Source organism: Orycteropus afer, unplaced genomic scaffold (genome assembly GCF_000298275.1).
Source record: "Orycteropus afer afer isolate SDZICR_OR568_19922 unplaced genomic scaffold, OryAfe1.0 scaffold00030, whole genome shotgun sequence".
In the NCBI taxonomy this organism is placed as follows: domain Eukaryota; kingdom Metazoa; phylum Chordata; class Mammalia; order Tubulidentata; family Orycteropodidae; genus Orycteropus; species Orycteropus afer.
The window spans coordinates 13,556,856-13,577,049 of NW_006921617.1; positions in this window are offsets into that span (position 1 = coordinate 13,556,856).

The window sequence follows — 20,194 nt, forward strand, 5'->3', positions numbered from 1 at the left end:
CTCAGTCGATGGGCATCTAGGTTGTTTCCATGTTTTGGCTATTGTAAATAGTGGGTAATAGCATTTTTAAAAAACAGTGCTCCACCTCCTACTTTGGCAAGTAGCGACTAGGATCTTAAAAGCTTGCAAGCAACCATCTAGATGCAACAATGAGTCTCTCCTCATCCAGAGCAAAGAAGAATGAAGAAAACCCAAGATTCACAGAAACAATTAGTCCTAGCAACTAGTACACCATGCGATCCACAGCCTATACGACTATGAGATCAGAAGAACTAGATGGTGCCTGGCTACCCTGTCAACCACTCGGAGCGCAATCTATGCAGGAGATCCTGAATAGAGAGGGAGAACAATGTGAAATGAAACTCAAAAATCATTGGGGGAAAAAAAGGGGGGGACAGGTTTGGTGGTCTGATAGAGCCTGGTGGAACCACTGAGGCTATGGCCCCTAGCTGTCCTTCAGGTTTGGAATTGAACCCACCCCTATGGCTTCCAGCCAAACAAAAGACAGGCGTATGTATCTACCTGAGGTAGATATACTCCTTGGAGAGAACAATCATAGGAGAAAGAAGGGCTGTTTAGGCACAGGGAGACAGCTCAGGGGGCAAAAGTGCATGGAGGGATGGACACAGGGAAGAGGTAACTATTGGGAGGAAGGAGGGGAGCTTGCATTGCGATAAATTGTAGTCAATGTTGTGATACAAAATGTATGTGAACTGCTGTATGGAAAGTGAATTTGCACTGTAAACTTTCACCCAAATCACAATTTAAAAAAAAGTTAATTTTAAAAATAAAAGCATTGTGCTACCTTGAGAATACTAAGAAAAAAAAGATGCATTCTGTCCCTTATATGTATTGGGCACTACAGTAGATTCTTGGACATTGTTCTAGGAATAAACGACCATACAAGTAAAATTCCCAAAGCTGCTATATACAATTCATTTCTTAAAAAATTTTACAATATGTGTACAAACCATGGGGTGACCTTTAAGATGCTAAGAGCAGTGCTGTTAAATAGAATTTTCTGCAGTGACAGAAATGTTCTTTATCTTCACTGTACAATATGGTAGCTACTAGTCACATGAAGCAAATAAGCACTAAACATGTAGCTAGTGTGACTGAGGAACTGAACTTTTTATTTAATTTTTATTTAAATAGCCAATGTGGCTAGTAGCTACCATATTGCACAGTGCAACTCTAGAGTTTATACAATAACTAGAAAACAGAAGATATCTTAAATTCTAAGAGGTCTGCCTGGCTGTGTTCCTAGTAATGTAACTGTGAACAAGTCACTAAACCTCTCTCAAGCTCAGTGTCCTCATTTTAAAATAATTATAAAGAACAGATTATTACTGTTTCTTACGGTTATAAAACTGACTTCATATAAGACTACTTGTTATAGCATTACTGCTTACATGTTATCTTAAATTCTAAGAGGTCTGCCTGGCTGTGTTCCTAGTGATATAACTGTGAACAAGTCACTAAACCTCTCTCAAGCTCAGTGTCTTCATTTGTAAAATAATTATATAGAACAGATTATTACTGTTGCTTACGATTATAAAACTGACTTCATATAAGACTACTTGTTATAACATTACTGCTTATCTGTTCTTTATTAGAAATATTCACTGATGAGTGAATTACAATGTGTGATTATAATAATCATTATAATCATTATAATGTGTGATTATTAGACAAATAAACCAAATATAGCTCTTGTAAATTCTTGTAGAGTCTATAATGTAAAATTAAAAACAAATGTATATATGCAGTTCTTTCTCTTTTGTTCTCTTTTAACTTTTATCAATTCTTTTAAATTGACAACTGTCACTCGTACTTATTGCTATCTGGGTCTATTATGTGTCTGACTCCCCCATTAGAGTATGAATTCTTGGAGGTAAATATTTTGTTTAAAATTAGAATTGAGTAAAAAATTAATACATTGAGTTTTTTTTTTTTTGCATCTTATCCAATTATTCATTAAATGGATTTGAAGGGGTATCATCCTTCCCAAGCACATTCTTAAAAAGCACAAAGCTAACGATGCATATAAAAGTGTTTTATTTCATTTTTGTTCCTTCTCCTTGCTGAAAATTTTTAATATGCAAACATATTAAAAGACAAATTTTCTAACTTCTTTTAACAGTTCTTCAAATTTAAATTTGGATAAATCTTTCTTTGACAGCTTCTGAAGTTTTTTGGTTAGCAGTCAAATATGTTAGGCACCACGCCACCGGACCTCTTTAATAGTGTTTTAGGTACTGAAATAAAAACCCAGCCCTGGTGACTTAATTCTAAAATTTACCATTTTTAGCAATATACTTACAGACATGCAATATATCTTAAACTATTTGAGGAAATGATTATAATATGCCAACTGATTTTTATAGTAATTATTAAAAACTATCATAGTTAAGAGATGAAGTACATGCTTTTTTTCCTTTGTAATGAAGAGGTACATGTTACTACTGGGAATCTTTACTTTCTTCTTTGAAATACCAGAAATTCTTCTGTAAAATAAACACATCTATGTCAAGACTCTCTGGAACTAGCATAATTACCAGAGACAATCCCTGTGTAAGATCAAAGATGCAAAACCATAATAGGCAACGTGTGACCTCTACCATGTCACCAGAGACCAATTTTTCAACAGAGCATAGAGTCAATAATCCAGAACAGAAAACATTAAATAACGAGAAATGCTTCCAAAGTATGGCTCATCACATTCATCAAGGCTGCCACCCTTAGAGAATTCAGAGTCCCTATGGTTTCAAAGAACAAACTTCTGGGGATTTATCATAACAATCATTAAAATCTGCATAAAGCACTAGAGGCTAAAACCAATTTCCCAAATGCAGAGTAGAATTTCAAAAGATACCATCATTTTCCCAAATTTCATCTGACACTTTAAAGAGTATAATGGGAAAGCAGAGATGACTAAATTATAGGGTTTTTGTTTTGTTTTTAGCAACATTCACCTGATTTTCTTATCTCGCTATCTCCCATTAATTTTCCTAAAAAGTTATTTGGAAAGTGGTCTATGAACATTATTCACCAGATAAAGATAATCAGTAATAACACATTAAAGACTTTTACAGTTTTTTTTTTGTTGTTGTTGGACTGGGGGTAAGGTTGGGTCACCAAATCCAGAAACAGGGTTTGGTCTCCTTTGAAATTCATTTGTATGACTAATGAGAATTATAAAGGTATAAAGAGGAGTAAACAAATTCCCACCCACAGTAATTGTAGTAAAACAAAAGTACATTTAAAATGGACTTTTAAAAAGCCTTAGACCAGCAAAATTTGTTTTTCTTAGATACTATTGCCAAAAAGTTGTCTTTTAAGAAACAAATGGAGTTAGGCATGTGAGACTGAACACACATTTCTGAATTATGTAACTTGCAAAACATACATTTTGCAGGTAATTTAGAGAGTAGTAACTGAGGAAGACTTAGCTTAAAGGAAGCAGCTCTGGATATTTAAAGCAACTGTGAACACTGTGTTTTTATATGAATGTGTTACTCCTGCTGCCTTCATGTTTCTACTCTGTCATCTGACTCTGTCTTACCATCTTCTTATCTTACTAACATTGCTAATTGTATTTGTCAGTCTTGCCACAATTTCAATGCTACTTAAACAGCTGCGGATTTTCTCTAGACAATTATCAGTTGCTACACTTACAGTTCTAAATTAGTTGTTGAAAGGCACTTTAACCTTGAGAAAATAGAAACAGATCACACTGCATGCTGAGACTTACATTTATGTATATGTTGCTTTTAAATGAGTCACTATTAAAAAGGGTTTTAAAAAAATCACACATAAACAATTTATAAATATTGTAAATTTATAAATTACTAAGAAAAATGCTTAATAAAGTCTATAATATACTCATCTTTTTCATTTTTCCTTTTCTATTGTAATGCATGATCTCTCTATATGTATATAACCGTATATAGTATATAAACTGGAGCATTGTAACATTGCCAAGTTCCTCTAACAGTCCTATTTCATTTCTATCTGCCAGGTAGCCAGTACCTTACAAAGGTGTACATAATCACAAAATGGCATTGAGGTCATGAGCTGTGTAGTAAAAAGAAGATACCAGATTTTTCTTCCATTTCTCTTCAAAGAGAAAATTCCTTATTATATTGCTATCCTTAGTTTCAATTCTTGACTCTGACATTGCTTTCTTTCTTCCTATACAAATATACAAGAAACACATTCAGGGAGAAAAACTAGGTTTAGGTAATTCATCAACTGATATTCCCCTTTTATTAAATACAAGTAAATTAAAAAAACAAATTCTGTTCTGAAACATGATGCTTATGTACCACTTAGTTCCTTTATAAGATAAAAGAAATTTCAAAGGTTTTAGGGTGAAAAAGTTACAGTGTTTTTAAAAGCTTAACAATAATATTCTGTTTGTGGCTAAGGTCAAAAGCTTGTAGAATAATTTTTAAATTAATGTAATCCTTTCTCTTCTCTCCCCCCTTTCCGCTCAGAGGAGATGAAAATATGAGATATTTCAACAGGGCAAAATTCTTTATGAAAGAAAAACATTAAAATGATAAACATTTTGGAAAGCAAAGTACACTTCAAACCCTAACTGTTCTTTCAACCTATATTGACACTTATAGTAGTTGCCAACATTTGGTAAGGATTATCCTTCCATTAGACAAAGGAGAGCATTCCTTAGATAAATCAGGAGTTTTTGCCATGAGACTCATAAAACCTTTTCACAACACAGATTTTCAAGTGAATCATTTAAGGTTTTAGGAGGCTGCTCCTTTTACTAAGTAACAAAATACACCCCATGGTGTCTCACTGACCCCACTCAGCTGTCCTTTGACCTCTTCAATTGTTGAAGCCTAACTCCAGGGCCCTCAGAATTTGCCTCCCATATCAAAAAGGCTAATGTTGCTTCCTCCTAGCACCTGGTGAAACAAAATGAAACCATTCTCTTTCTTCTTTCTCCTACACTCCCTTCTCTGACTACGTTCCAGATGTTCCAGACCCAAATGATAAGCCAATACCGAGTTTCAGTATCTGCATAGTCACCACGAAGGAACAGAGACCAGGCTGAAGTGGCAATGACCCTCTTGTTCTTTTTGGCCTCAAAAGGATACGACGGGTCATAAAAGAGGAAAAGATCTTTGGCCTCCCTTGGAAATGCCAGCCATTTAAGCATGTTGTAACTTCCAAAAGGAGAGGGGCAGTCTTGTGCTATGCTCCTTCTGACAGACAAGAGTTATCTAAAACAGTAATCCTAAATTCTCAGCTGTAAGCAAGTTATTGATTTTCTTTGACGGAGGAGACAGAGAAAGAACCACGTTTTCCTTCTCTAAATCAAAAGCTTGAAGAAATATAGGGAAAAAACAAAAACGACGTCTATGAAACTTTTATAACACATCTCAGCGAAGTATTATATGATAATAATTTAGGATTTGTGTAAGACTTTAATAATTCATTTCTAATTATAATTTTTATAGAATTATAAATATTTAGATTATTATATCCTGTCACTAGATGTGTTTTGGTTTTTTTCTGCAGCAGCCAATAATCTAGAAGTCTCTCATTACGCAATTTAAAAGATAAAACTATAATCAACAAAGAATCAAAAACTGAACTCCTACTTACTTAATACAAAAAAATATAACACAGAGACTGTTGTAGGGATAAAAACCTTACTCCTGAATAAGAGGGGTGTGTGTGTGTGTGTGCGCATGTGTGTGCGCACATGCATGGAGGAGGGCAGAGGGGTGTGTGTGTGTGTGTGCACGTGCATGCGTGCGCACATGCATGGAGGAGGGCAGAGGGGTGTGTGTGTGTGTGCGCGCGCACGTGCGCATGCATGCGTGTGCAAATGCATGGAGGAGGGCAAAGGGGTGTGTGTGTGTGTACGCACATGGGGGAGGGCAGAGAGGTGTGAGTAAGCACGTGCATGCGTGGGGGAGGGCAGAGGAGTATGTGTGTGTGCATGGGGAGGGCTGAGAGGGTGTGTGTGTGTTTGTGCGTGCGTGCATGCCTGGGAGAGAGCAGAAGGGTGTGTGTGTGTGCGTGAGCGTGTGCATGGGGGAGGGGAGAAGTGTGTGTGTGTGCACGCATGCATGGGGGAGGGCAGAGGGAAATAGGGAAGAGGAGGAAATGGAAAGGGAGACATTCATAGAAATATCTGTTTAATCAGTTTAAAGATCAAATATAGCAGCTTTATTAAAATCTAAACAAAACATCCTAAAACAAACTTGATCTTGAAAAAACTGGGAGACGCATATTGTAATTGTACAATACCTTGGCTTAGTTATTAACATTTTTGAATCACATTCATGATTAAGTTGGGCAGTCAACACTTCAGGGAGCCTGTTGCCTAGCTTTTAACTTGTTTAAAGCTTTTTTGCACCTGCAAAAACATAAAAAATAAAAATATATATGTAAAGACATAAGTTAATTTTCAAAAGCATTATATTCTACAATATGGATATAATAATCTAAATATTTACAATTCTATAAAAATTATAATTGGAAATGAATTATTAAAGTCTTACACAAATCCTGATACATAACAGCTTGCAAATACAGATACTCCTCCTCCTTAAATACCCCCAAAATAATCATTCTTAATTGAATATACTCATATATAATTCCTGTAATCCTTAATAATTTTTTCCACTAAATATAAGTTAAGTGAACCTATTAAGTCTGTACATTTGATAGATGTTACCATTTTTTAATTTTAATATTTAGAAATAAAATTAGTATAAGGTAATTTTCTTACTCTGAAAAGCTTCAGAGTTTTACTTCCCTGACAGCTGATCACAATTTATTTACTCAAACAAATACAAAAAAATTTAAGACATACCTATTATTGATTGAAATTATTTTATACTTTACATATAATTGGATGAAAATTATAGTGTGCATATTATTCTCTTCTTTAAGGAGTTATTGCCGATATAAACTACTGCATAGAAAATATAGTCATACAGAATATTTATAAATTAAAATATGTGACATAATATGAACTTGTATGTTCTTTTTAAAAAAAAAAGTTATTTTACTCTTCTTTTGTGCCAGCTTGAAAGAGAGGGCAGAGGGGGAAAAAAAGAAAAACGTTTTAGATTTTGAAATAAAAATATTTATCTTACCTTTTTTGCTGTCAGAAGAATGGCATTAGGCAAAATTACAATGAAAAATGCAAAACACAGAATTTCAAACCCATATAGTCAACACACAGACAGACATCTTTCTCTAAGTCAGAAACTTGCTACCTATATCCAACACCAGTATCACCCCATATGGTCAACAAGGTCAAACTGCATTACTGCCAATGAAACTATATGGCTCCACAAGGACCTTAATGATTTAAAAAAAAAAAAAAAAAAGTAATCCAATTCCAATAGCTTCGGAGTCTAAAATTGCTAATTTTTGGTCACGTGCTGCACACTTCACCTGCTAGTAATGACATTTTTGTATTTTCTTCTAATTACACTCAAAGCTGAGACCTTTGGCCCTGGGCCACAGACCCCTATTTAGGCTGCACACATTCTCTTAAACGACCTGATCCTTTGTTGTCACTCTTACTCTTTCATCTATTATTTACACCATAGAGAAGGAAGATAGTCTACCATTTGTATAGCTTAAAGCTTCTAATAATCTTAATTTCTTTGCCTTTCAACCTATGGTCTTTTTCATAGGCAAATGCCAAAAAGTTTGACAAAATCATTTTTTTTCAATGACATATCCCTGTATTCTTTCTTACTCCCTGGCTAACCTCTCCTGTTCCTTGTTTTACACACAGAAGAGCTTTGTATCAACCAGGATTTACAAATTTTGACTTCTGCCAACAAAATGAATCTCTAAATACAATACAGAATTTCTACCTTGTCCTGACAGATCAATAACAATTATATTTCTTTCATCAAAGAGCCAATTAAATAGAAATTGGAATTTACTTAAAATCTGCCCCCAACTGACTAAGACATGAGCATAGAATTTTCAGTCTCCTGCAAAAATATCACAAGGTACTCAGTAAACAGTGAAGATGTTAGTTATATGCCCAAAACTTTTCAGCATTTTAGTATCTACAGTTGCTCAGTTGCTTACAAAAAGACAAACATAAAATAGAATTTTTTTAAAAGATCAGATTGTAATTTTTTAAATCTTTAAAACATTTTAAGACTACTAATTTTCTAAACAGCAAAATTCTCATATGAAACATTCTGTATCATCATTGTAATTCCCCAACACTTTTCCTAGTCTCTTTTTATATATACAATCACATTTAAAAAAAATCCAAAACACAGAGATTGTTTACCATGATGCAGATGTCCCCCTCAGATCACAGTAGCCACCAAAAGATTCTGATTTCCAAGATATTTATAAAATGACATATGATCCATCTTTGTTCTCTTCCTCTATTGCTCAGCTTACTCTTGATTTCTAACAGTGTTTTCTGTTGTCTGTCCCCTCTGCAGACCCTGAAACCCCTTGTCTTTTCTTATTTTCACCATTTGCTTCAACCAGCAGTTCACTGGAGACCCATCCATCTTGCAATGCCTAAAGTGACAGCTGCTCTCAGGAACGACCACACTGCTGAGTGAACAAAAGATAACATCACCTCTAGGAACTCAAGAGAGAAATACAACTGCAACCTTAAGACAGGGCTGACTTGACAGACAGTGGACCATAAACCTCTTCTAAGAGAAAAAGAAAACAATTGCCACACACAAAAAAAAATCTGACACATTCAAAGGCAGAAAAGAGTGATTATTTGTGGATTGCCTTTTCACTCTGTAGTTCACTTTTCCCCCCAATGCTTTTATATTGGGGCAATTCACTTGACAAGAGGCAAGAGAAGTTCTTGGGAAAAAACCTTTTTCAAGTATCCTCCTTTATTCAGCAATATTCAAAGTGAAATTCATTCACATGTTTCAGTAAATCTAAGGCTACTACAGCACTCCTAAGCCTGACCCTCCCTATTTGCATAAAGCAGTATCTGGATTCAGTAATGTGGACTTAATTCTACTGCTGTGAGAGGTACTAATGCTTTGCAAGTTAAGAACACATTAGAAATGAAAAGGTACCACGTGACACAATGTCAACAATATATGTAGCTCATAAAAAGGCTCACCATTCATTCATCAGACAACCTCCAACTTGGGTTAAAAAGACAGTTAACAAAGGGATTCTGGGAAGGTCTGCAGCTCTCTTTTCTAACAAAGGAAAGGTCATATTAACATCTCCCAGCAACAAACTAATGACAAGGAAGATGGAGATGCAGTGGACTCTGCCTGATGTCACCTAGGGTTTTTGTTTTTGTAAAGCATCTTATTTAAAATCTTCATGCAGCAATGGAAAGTAAGTTTAACTCTAAAATTTAGGTAAATTAGAGTGAAGGAGAAATATTGAGAAATACAGAAATAAAAACCAACCAAGAAGTCAATTAAGAACATGTATAATCAATGTCAATTATGGATATTAGCAACCCATTTTTATAGTAGACATGAACATCACAAAGGAAAATCTGTTGCAGCTAAATAAATTATCATCTTCCAATAGGGTAACTGGTACAATTATTTATGTTAAACCTAAAGTAAAGAGCTACATACTCAAAGTTCCATCAAAGATATTTCTGAGAAGAAACCCAAGCATTTACAAAAATATTTTCTTAAGAATAAAACTATTTTAATTAAAAAAAATTTCTGCACCAAAACAAAATTACATTACAATTATTTTTCCTTGGATTCACCAATGACTCATCTCATTCCCATTTTAAAAATATGAATTTTAAGAGATAATTTAGTTCCTGTGTTTATTTGTTGGGTAAAAGAAAAATGTTAAACTTGATAAATTAACATATCACTTTACTAAACATTTTTTGTCTACTTCCTCAAGCACTTCAGTGTAACTGTACAAATAATATAGTTCAAAACTCAGAAATTCACAATCTCAGAATTTTGTTTGTTTTAAGGCTGACAAAACAGAATGCACACAAAAAATTAAATGAAGATTTACAATTACATCTAATTCAATTGAAAAAAGATTAATTATAGAATGCTTATCAATACAGAGCAGAAGCAAGACTAGGCAACCTACTTCCATAAAGATTTACCGCCTCAGAAACCCAATGGGGGTCGCATGAGTCGGAATCAACTTGATGGCAGTGGGTTTGGTTTTTTGGTTTTATCAATATAGAAAAGACTTGTTCTACTATGGACTTGATCTTTAACTAGAAATCTTTAACACATACTGACCCTACATAAGACCTCCAAAACTACTTTCCAAAAGCACCACTTTGATGAATATATTCAAACTCTGGCATTAATACCGATAGTGGGACATGACCTTAAAATGACAATTGCATTGCAGAAAGCGAAAGACCAAATGAAACAACCTACTTTTAAACACCGTGGGATCAATATGCATACAAGAAACTTAAACCCCTGTGGAAAGTCCCTATTGCCTGACTGTTCAAATACAAAACAAGTTTTCTTTTTTAAAGACCCCTTCCAGATCACTGTCAGTGCCAGAAATCCACACAGGAAAAAAATCCATCAAAATGAAACCCTAAAATAGTCTACCCTTCACCATTCTATTTGCACTTCAATAATAAGAGAGGTGGCCAGTAGTGATTTATCTCCCATTTGGCCTCTGGACAGAGCTGTAATGTCTATGAAGCTTCCCTTCCCTGACTTGAACCCTCCCCCAAATCTCAACCTTCATTGGTGCAGCCCTGGATCTGCAATGCCTTGTAACACAACTCATATACCCCTTCCAATCAGATGCAAGAACAATTTGTAACTCAAGATTCAGGTACATTTTCTTGGCAATGAGTTCACAAAATGAAATGCTACTGAATAATCAGAGCATTGCCAATACCAGGTTAAATTTCAGGTTCTCTTTGTTATACATTAGGGGAAAAAAGAACTTCCTTAAACTTTCTTCTCACATATGTTAATTGTTATCAGAAAGTTTTTTGGTTTTTTTTTTAACTTTTTTCAATTTATGCCTTGATATCTTTCAGGTTTTGGACCATATTGAGAAATACAGAAATAAAAACCAACCAAGAAGTCAATTAACAACATGTATAATCAATGTCAATTATGGATATTAGCAACCCATTTGACCATATCAAACAACTTCCTGCAAAAATGTTCATCTAAATTTAAATCCTTGCATTGTAAAATATCTTAACAAATCCAAAAAAGTAGAGCTTTCACAGGTCACAGCTTTCTGGGTCAAAAAGACCTTAAAAATAGATAACAGATCACTATGACTCAACAGATTTATTTTACCCTTGTTATCAAATATGTACTGTAACTGTTGTCTCTCTCTCACACACACACACAAACACATTTTTCTTCAAGTAAAACAAAGACCAAACAATGTCAACAGTTATTTAAATTGAAACAGAGGTCCCAAAAGTCATCAACTGGGAAATACAGTGAAAGTATTCTTTAAAAATGGAGGTATTTTATCACTAGGCATAACTTTCTAAGGCATAAATAAATAGGCATGAATCTATTTCAAAGTTATGTTCACATGCTTCCGAGAGCAGAAAGAGAATGAAAAGTGTATGTAGTCCTTTCTCCTATCTGTTTAATTTTTTTCTGTTTTCATTTAGGTGAGAGGAGTTTATGTAATTGATTCTGATAAAATCCATCAGAATGCCAAACTCACAACTTGCACCAAATAATTCCACTGCTATCATCCCAGTTTTACAAATTGAAAACTTTCAAGCTATTTCATTAACTTCACTAGCAAATATAAATGTATTTCATTTAAACCAAATTAAATTAAGAAAGCTGAAAAACAAAATTAACTATATGACTGATAGTTAAAAATACAAGAAACACAAATTTTGTCAAGTTAAAGGAGAGAATTTTTATGTTTTTGGAGGTATTCATCACTATACCTACTCCTCACTTATCAACTATGCTGTTATCTAACATTTTACATTTACAACAATAATAAAAAAATCTATCTGGGAATTTTGCACATTAAAGGTGTACATTTGACAGTAACAAATGCCAAGGTGCAAGGCAAGAGTAATGCTGGCTGTGATAATTAGGGATATATGTCAACTTGGCTGGGCCATGATTCTCAGTTATTTGGCAGTTATGTAATAATGTAATTTGGCAGTTATATAATGATGTTGTCAATTCTCCATTTTGTGATCCAATGTGGTCATCCTCAATTTTCGCATAATGCTGCTTTTTACATAACAACCTGGTCTCTGAAATCTAACCACATCAATAAATTCCAAATGTGTGTAAAATTGTATTTCTTCCATTAAAAAAGTAACACTAACATCTTTAAACCTCATTAGTAAATAATTTTCATTTTCAGACCCAAATACCACAAATTCTAAAATAATCAACCCTCCTTGCAAATAACTATACTGTATACTACCAGATCAATGACTCTCAGATTTATACTTGAGATAACATTGAAATTCAAACTGGATACATAAACCAATAAAAATAGGTAACTGAAAACTTATGGGACATGAATTTTTTTTTAATATCATTAAAACAAGTTTTAGCATTAATACAATACTGAAGAAAAATATATTCTTAACCTACTCCAAAATCAAACCAAATCCACTGCCTATTTCAACTCATAATAACACTATAGGGCAGATAACTGCCCCATAAGGTTCCCAAGGCTATAAATCTTTACGGAAGCTGACTGCCACATCTTTGTCCCTTGCAGTATCTGGTGGGTTTGAACTGATAAAGTTTCAGCAGTCTAGTGCTTTAACCTATCACATGATCTTAAAAAAAAATAAAAAAAGCTTTCTCCAGAGAATTAACAAGAGTAACTGATCAACCACATCGGAAATATTCAATCTTCATTAAATATTTATTCAGTGCAATACATTGCTTAGAGCTATTTAGACCTCAAAGAAGAAATAGTTTCTGTCTGGTAGGAATCATGTCTTGGGAGAATTAAGGAGAGACTTCAGTTCCTGAAGTCAAGGCACTGTATTTCAAAATGACAATGACTGGAGATGTGCTATAAAATGTGTATCACTATTACTACTTTGAAATCTGGTACCAAAGAAAGTGCTACTTAAGGTATCATTAATTTTAACAGGGTTTGAGTAGGTACGCAACTTGAAGTTCTATTAATTTAGCACCATAAAATCTGGATATTCAAATTCTGCAGTTTCCAATTCTGTCACCCTGTCTTTTTGTTCAGGTGCTGTTGAGTCAATTTCACTCAAAGTGACTCTACATGTGCAGAGTAGAACTGTTCTCCACAGGGTTTTCAAGCCTTTGATCTTTCAAAAGCAAATCTCCAAGCCCATCTTCCAAGGTGCCTCTGGGTGAGTCTGAACCTCCAACCTTTTGGTTAATAGTCAAGTACTTAACCATTTATGTCACTCAGGGACCCTTCTCCCCACATGGTAGGCAGTAGGAAATTTTTAAAATAATTTAATAATTTTAAATGCAGGGCGGCAGAAAAATGGGTAGCTCATGGGTGACAGTACAAAAAGTAAAAAAAATCTAAAAGAATTTAATATATGGTAACTGAGGCATTGTAAAACAATAAAGAGAGGGATAAATTATTCCTTTAATGATACCGAAATAATGATTAACAAATTTACCATAACAGTTAAGAAACACTTATGTTAAACATTAAAAATCAATTCCAGGAGGAACAAAAAATTAAATTTAAATATCTACACATAAGGACATTTACATGCCCACTCACATCAAACTATATAAAAAGTAAGGAAATAGAATTTATCTGACAGTTCAAACCCACCAGCCACTCCTCGGAAAGAAGATGGGGCAATCTACTTCCGTAGTGATACTGCCTTGGAAACCCAAGGAGGGGTATCTATGAGTCGGGTCTGACTCAACAGCAACAACAACAACAACACAGTGATATTTATCATATGTTGTTGTTGTTATGTACCACTGAGTCGGACCCGACTTATAGCGACTCCTCGAGTTTCCGAGGCAGTATCACTATGGAAGTAGATTGCCCAACCTTCCTTCTGAAGAGTGGCTGGTGGGTTTGAACCGCCAGCCTTCTGGTTAGCCGTCAAATGTCTTAGGCACTAGGCTACCAGAGCTCCTATTTATCATATATATTATAAATATTTGTTATCATAATGAGAATTTAACTTTCTAAGCCTAGAAATCTCAAAGGTATCATAACAACAGTTTAATTTTTTGGTATTATAATAAGAGTTTAATTTTCTAAGCCAGAAATCACAAAGACTGACAGATTTGACTAGTAAAAATATAAAACTTCTATACATTAAACATAGGAGCTCTGGTAGCATAGTGCCTAAGGCACTTGACTGCTAACCAGAAGGCTGGCGGTTCAAACCCACCAGCCACTCCTCGGAAGGAAGGTTGGGCAATCCTACTTCCGTAGTGATACTGCCTTAGAAACCCAAGGAGAGGTCGCTATGAGTCGGGGCCGACTCGACGGCAAATAACAACAACATACATTAAACAGGAGCTCTGGTAGTGTAGTGCCTATGTACTTGACTGTTAACCAGAAGGCTGGTGGTTCAAACCCATCAGCCACTCCTCGGAAGGAAGATGGGGCAATCTACTTCTGTAGTGATACTGCCTCAGAAACCCAAACCCAAGGAGGGGTCGCTATGAGTCGGGTCCGACTTGATGACACATAACAACAACAACAACATACATTAAATACCTAAAACAAATAAAAATTAAAAACAATTAGCTAAGAAAAATAGTTAATAAAGAGTTAATGTCTATTATGTATGTAATAAAGTAAAATATTAATATTCCTACCCCTAGTAAATTAATGAGCAAAGGATATGAACACAAAGTTAATAGAAAAAGAACATCAAGAAATAAAGAAAAATTATCACCTTTGGCCAATAATAAAAAATATTATCACCAGGTATTTTTATATAATAGATTAGCAAAACAAACAAGTAAATAAAATAAAAACAAATCCTTTAATGATAAATCTGGTAAACTGTCAGGAATACCATGAATTAGTAAAAATCCTTAATTTGGCAATATACATCAAAAGCCATCAAAATATCCAATTGATTTTCTTTTTGGGACTCTATCCTAACTAAGGCATTTGACTGCTAACCAGAAGGCTGGCAGTTCAAACCCACCAGCCACTTCTCGGAAAGAAGCCAACTGGGCAATCTACTTCCGTAAAGATACTGCCTTGGAAACCCAAAGAGGGGTTGCTATGAGTTGGAATTGACTCAACAGCAGAGAATTTTTTTTTTTTTTTAATCCTAAGGAAATAATTTCAAGTATAAAAACCAAAACCCACTGCTATCAATTCAATTCTAATACATAGCAACCTTATAGAACAGAGTAGAACTGCCCCATGGTTTTCAAGGCTGTAAATCTTTACAGTAGACTGTCTCATCTTTCTCCCATGGAGTGTCTTGGTGGGTTTAAACCACCAACCTTTTGGTTAGCAGATGAATGCTTTAACCACTGCACCATCAGAACTCCTTAATTCAAAGTATATAGAGAGTCATGTGCATACGTTCACAGTGGTGTATATTATAATCTCAATCTGAGAACAACCTAATATTCAATAAATAAATGTTTAAGAACACTATAGTAACAATAATAACCACTACCATCTATAACCCAGCATACATTGCATTCATTATCTCATTTAATCTTCACAGTCTATCTATAAATGGAACACTATGAAGCTTGAAGAAGTATATTTTTGGCATAGGAATATATTCATAATACATTAAAAGGAAAAAAATGTTATAAAATATGGCCTCATTTCTATAAGGAAAAACACACAAATACTCTGATTAAATGAAGTTGTTATTAATACCCTTTCACGTATTTTTACTATTATAAGCCAGTGAATATGTTCAATTTTATTTATAATAGCTTGTTTATGTGGAGCTTTGCAAAAACTTCCAATGATGAGACAGGAAATAAAACTAATAACATCTAACATCAAACACAAATTTTACAACCTAGAGTTTGAAAACTTTCATTATCTTTTTGTGCCTATTCAAACTTGCCCATCATATCCCAGTATGAAATGTCTGTTCTTATAAATTTGATTTTATTACTGTCCCCCAGAAATAAGCCCACATCTATCTCTGTGCCTTGTTCAAGTTGTCCATTTCACTCCTTTATTTAACTTTCCAGTCAGTTTTAATCATTTTCTTACCATACTCACACATATCTTTCTAAGCGCCACATCACCACTTAGTATCATTTTGGTAACATAGCTGGAGCTCTGGTAGCATAGTGCCTAAGGCACTTGACTGCTAACCAGAAGGCTGGCAGTTCAAACCCACCAGCCACTCCTTGGAAGGAAGGTTGGGCAATCCTACTTCTGTAGTGATACTGCCTCGGAAACCCAAGGAGGGGTCGCTATGAGTCAGGGCCGACTCGACGGCAAATGACAACAACAACAACAAGCTGGCACTTAAGAAAAAAATCAAAGATATCACTAAAATGTTTCCAGGTAAAACCTACCTTTATTTAATCAGTATGAAAATGATAACATTTGTAGGGTGTTTAAAATAGAGTATTTCTATTTTAAGGACTTAATATTTTTTTCTTTTTAAGTTTATCTCACATAGATAATAAATTTATCTGATTAAAACCCTACAAATAGAAAACAGTATGTAATAAAACTCTATTTAACCCTTGTCCCACATCTCGCACACAGGAAGTCACTTTTATTAGCATTAGAAAATTAGACACCTTAGATTTTAAAAATGCATATGTAAATAAAAAGAGAATAAATATACTGTTATGCACCTAGATTTTTAAAACAACATTTGTAGATCTTTCCATACAAGCACATTAAGACCTGCTTCTTGTTTGTGGCTTCAGAGAATTTCCCAGTATACATATACCATAATTTTAAAGTTACTCCTTTGAGTATAAAAATAACATGAGTAAGTAATGAATTGGGTGATACCACAACAGAACCAACAGAAATTAAAAGGATAATATCAGGATACTATGAAAAATTATATGCCAATAAATTAAAAAATCTAGAAGAAATGGACAGATTTCTAGAAACTAATTACTTAACTAAACTAACAGAGGCTCAGGTGGAAAATATAAAAAGATCTATAACAAAAGAAACTGAACAGGTCATAAACAAATTACCAATGATAAAAAGCCCTGGCCCAGACAGTTTCACTGGTGAATTCTACTGAATTCTTCTTCAGAGAAGAAATAACACCAATCCTACTCAAACTATTCCAGAACATAGAAAAGGATGGAATCCTCCCTATTTCATTTTATGAAGTAAGCATAACCTTGATAACAAAACCAGGCAAAGATATCACTAAAAAGGAAAACTACAGAACAATATCCCTCATGAATATAGATGCGAAAATCTTCAACAAAATCCTAGCCAATAGATTCCAACAACAAACATATCCGAAAAATAATATATTATGACCAAATCGGGTTCATACTATGCATGCAAGGATGGTTCAACATTAGAAAAACAATCAATGTCATCCACCACATAAATAAAACAAAGGAAAAGAACCACATGATTATATCAATTGATGCAGAAAAGGCATTTGATAAAAACTAACACCCTTTCCTGACAAAAACTCTCAGCAAAACAGGAACAGAAGGGACATTCCTCAACACAATAAAGGGCATATATGCAAAACCAAGAGCCAACATTATTCTCAATGGAGAGAGACTGAAACCATTCCCCTTGCAAACAGGAACCACACAAGGATGCCCTCAATCACCACTTTTATTCAGCACTGTACTGGAAGTCCTAGCCACGGAAATGAGGCAAGAAAAGGAAAACAAAGGGATCCAAACTGGTAAGGAAGAAGTAAAACTACCCCCATCTGCTGATGATATGATCCTAAAAAAGTGAGAGCCAGGACAAGAACAGATATATGCACAGCCATGATCATCACAGCACTATTTACAATAGCCAAAAGATGGAAACAACCTAGGTGCCCATCAACAGAAGAACAGACAACCAAACTGTGGTACATACACACAATGGAATACTGTGCAACACTAAAGAATAATGTAGAATGCAAAATACCACATAGCATGGATGAACTTGGAGGGCATTATGCTGAGTGAAATAAGTCAATCACAGAAGGACAAATATAGTATTAGTTCATTATTGTAAAAGTCAAGGGAAGGTTTATATATGGAAGGAAACTTTCTTTACTGGTTACCAAGGATAGGAAGGAAGAGGAGGGAACACTGCAAAAAAAAAAAAAAAAAAGTATTGACCCATGTCACTTTAGTTTGTGTATTTCACTGTACATAAATTATATTTCAATAAAATGCATTTTTTAAAAAAGTTACTCCCTTAACGATAGACATTTAGTATCCAATCTTTATTATTACTATAGATATAACAATCTAGTAATCAACCCTACATTAATACACATTAATTTTGTACTTGCCGGATAAATTCCTACAAGTGAAATTGCTGGGTCAAAGTATATGTGTGGCCTTAATTTAGATATTGTCAAATTGCCCTTCATGACGGTTGAGATGATGTTTACTCCTATTCCAAAAAAAAGAAACCAAACTCCCTGCCGTCAAGTTGATTTGACTTATAGCGACCCCTCCTTGGGTTTCCAAGGCAGCATCTCTACAGAAGTGTTGTTGTTGATAGGTGCCGTCAAGTCGGACCTGACTCATAGCAACCCCTCCTTGGGTTTCGGAGGCAGTATCACTATGGAAGTAAATTGCTCAACCTTCCTTTTGAGGAGTGGCTGATGGGTTTGAACCGCCAGCCTTCTGGTTAGCAGTCAAGTACCTTAGGCACTATGCTACCAGAGCTCCTGCTGATAACTGGTAGTGCCAGCAATCACACACAGATCTAATCAAAGCTACAGGTTTTATCACTGGACTATGTTATTCCACATGCAATTAGATATATTAAATACTGTGATAAGGATTAGTGGCTTGGATTATTACAGTCTCCTAACTGATACCTTTCTGTATTTGGCCTGCTGCAGTCAAAGCAGTTTCTCTAAAATGCAACTGGGGAGATGGTGGCACCTTTTCTGATTAAGGACAAATCCCTCTCTCTATAAAACTAGGTTATAATCTACAAAGTATATAGTTTCTAAAATGAAGACACTGATGTTTTATAATAACTTACTACTTTAACTGCTGGTTAAAACCTTTTATCAGGTGTAAGTTGTTTTTCAATGATAGATTCACCCAAAAATCCAATTAAGGATGCTTTAGCTCACTTTGGTAGTAAGCTGGAATAATATGAAACATCACCTTGGTAACACAGTCCTTTTTCTTTCACATGAGCAACCAAAAGATTATAAATGATTTACTCAAGATTACAGAAGTACTAAATAAAAGGTTGATACTATAAGTCAAGGTTCCCAGTCATGTACTTTTTACTTTTTTTTTCAAACTACCAAATTGTTAAAAAAAAAAAAAAAATCTCATGAAAGACAGAAACAGATGAAGTTGAAATGCCAACTGGCTGAGTTTAAACAGAGTACTTCACTTTGTTCTTCCCAGGTTCAATAATAAACAATTCTGGTGATTAGCATGAAAGGCTGGCAGATGAAATATTGTAACTCCTAAATAAAAATAATTTTATATTTACACAACAGTTAGTCAATCAATTGTAAAAATTAGAGTAAACGGAACACAAGGAAAATCAGCAAACTCCAAACACAATTTTCCTTCACTGTTCTTGAAAATGGATGGGGGGAAAAAAATCTTGTAGCTTCTTTCATTACCAGCCAGGGTAAAATCCCACTTATAAAAGCTCTTGGCTACCTGCAGAGCCAAGGAGTACAAATCACATTAGTGAGGACACCAGATGACCAAAGGAAGCAGTGAGGGTCTGGTAAAGCCAGTAAACAAAAGACAGCATTCCAAATGAATGCCATTGCTAGAGTCTGCATTGTAAACTGCCTGGATTTGAGAACCCCAAAGCAGATTAGCTTCAAGCAAAACAAGATTCACACAAGATACAAAGACCTCATTTTAACACATTAAGAAACTGTCTTCATTAGATGATCAGGTGTTTAAGTGTAATTATTAAAAAAGAATTCCATCTAAATTGTGTCTGAGGCAATGAGGCCTACCTAGAAGAGCAAGGGCCTAAAGATGGCTCTTGAACATAATGAGTTCATGATGGAAACTCATGAGCCAGACACACTAGCCCTTCTCCCTTTTAAATATTCCCAACACTTTTTTTTTTTTTTTTTTTT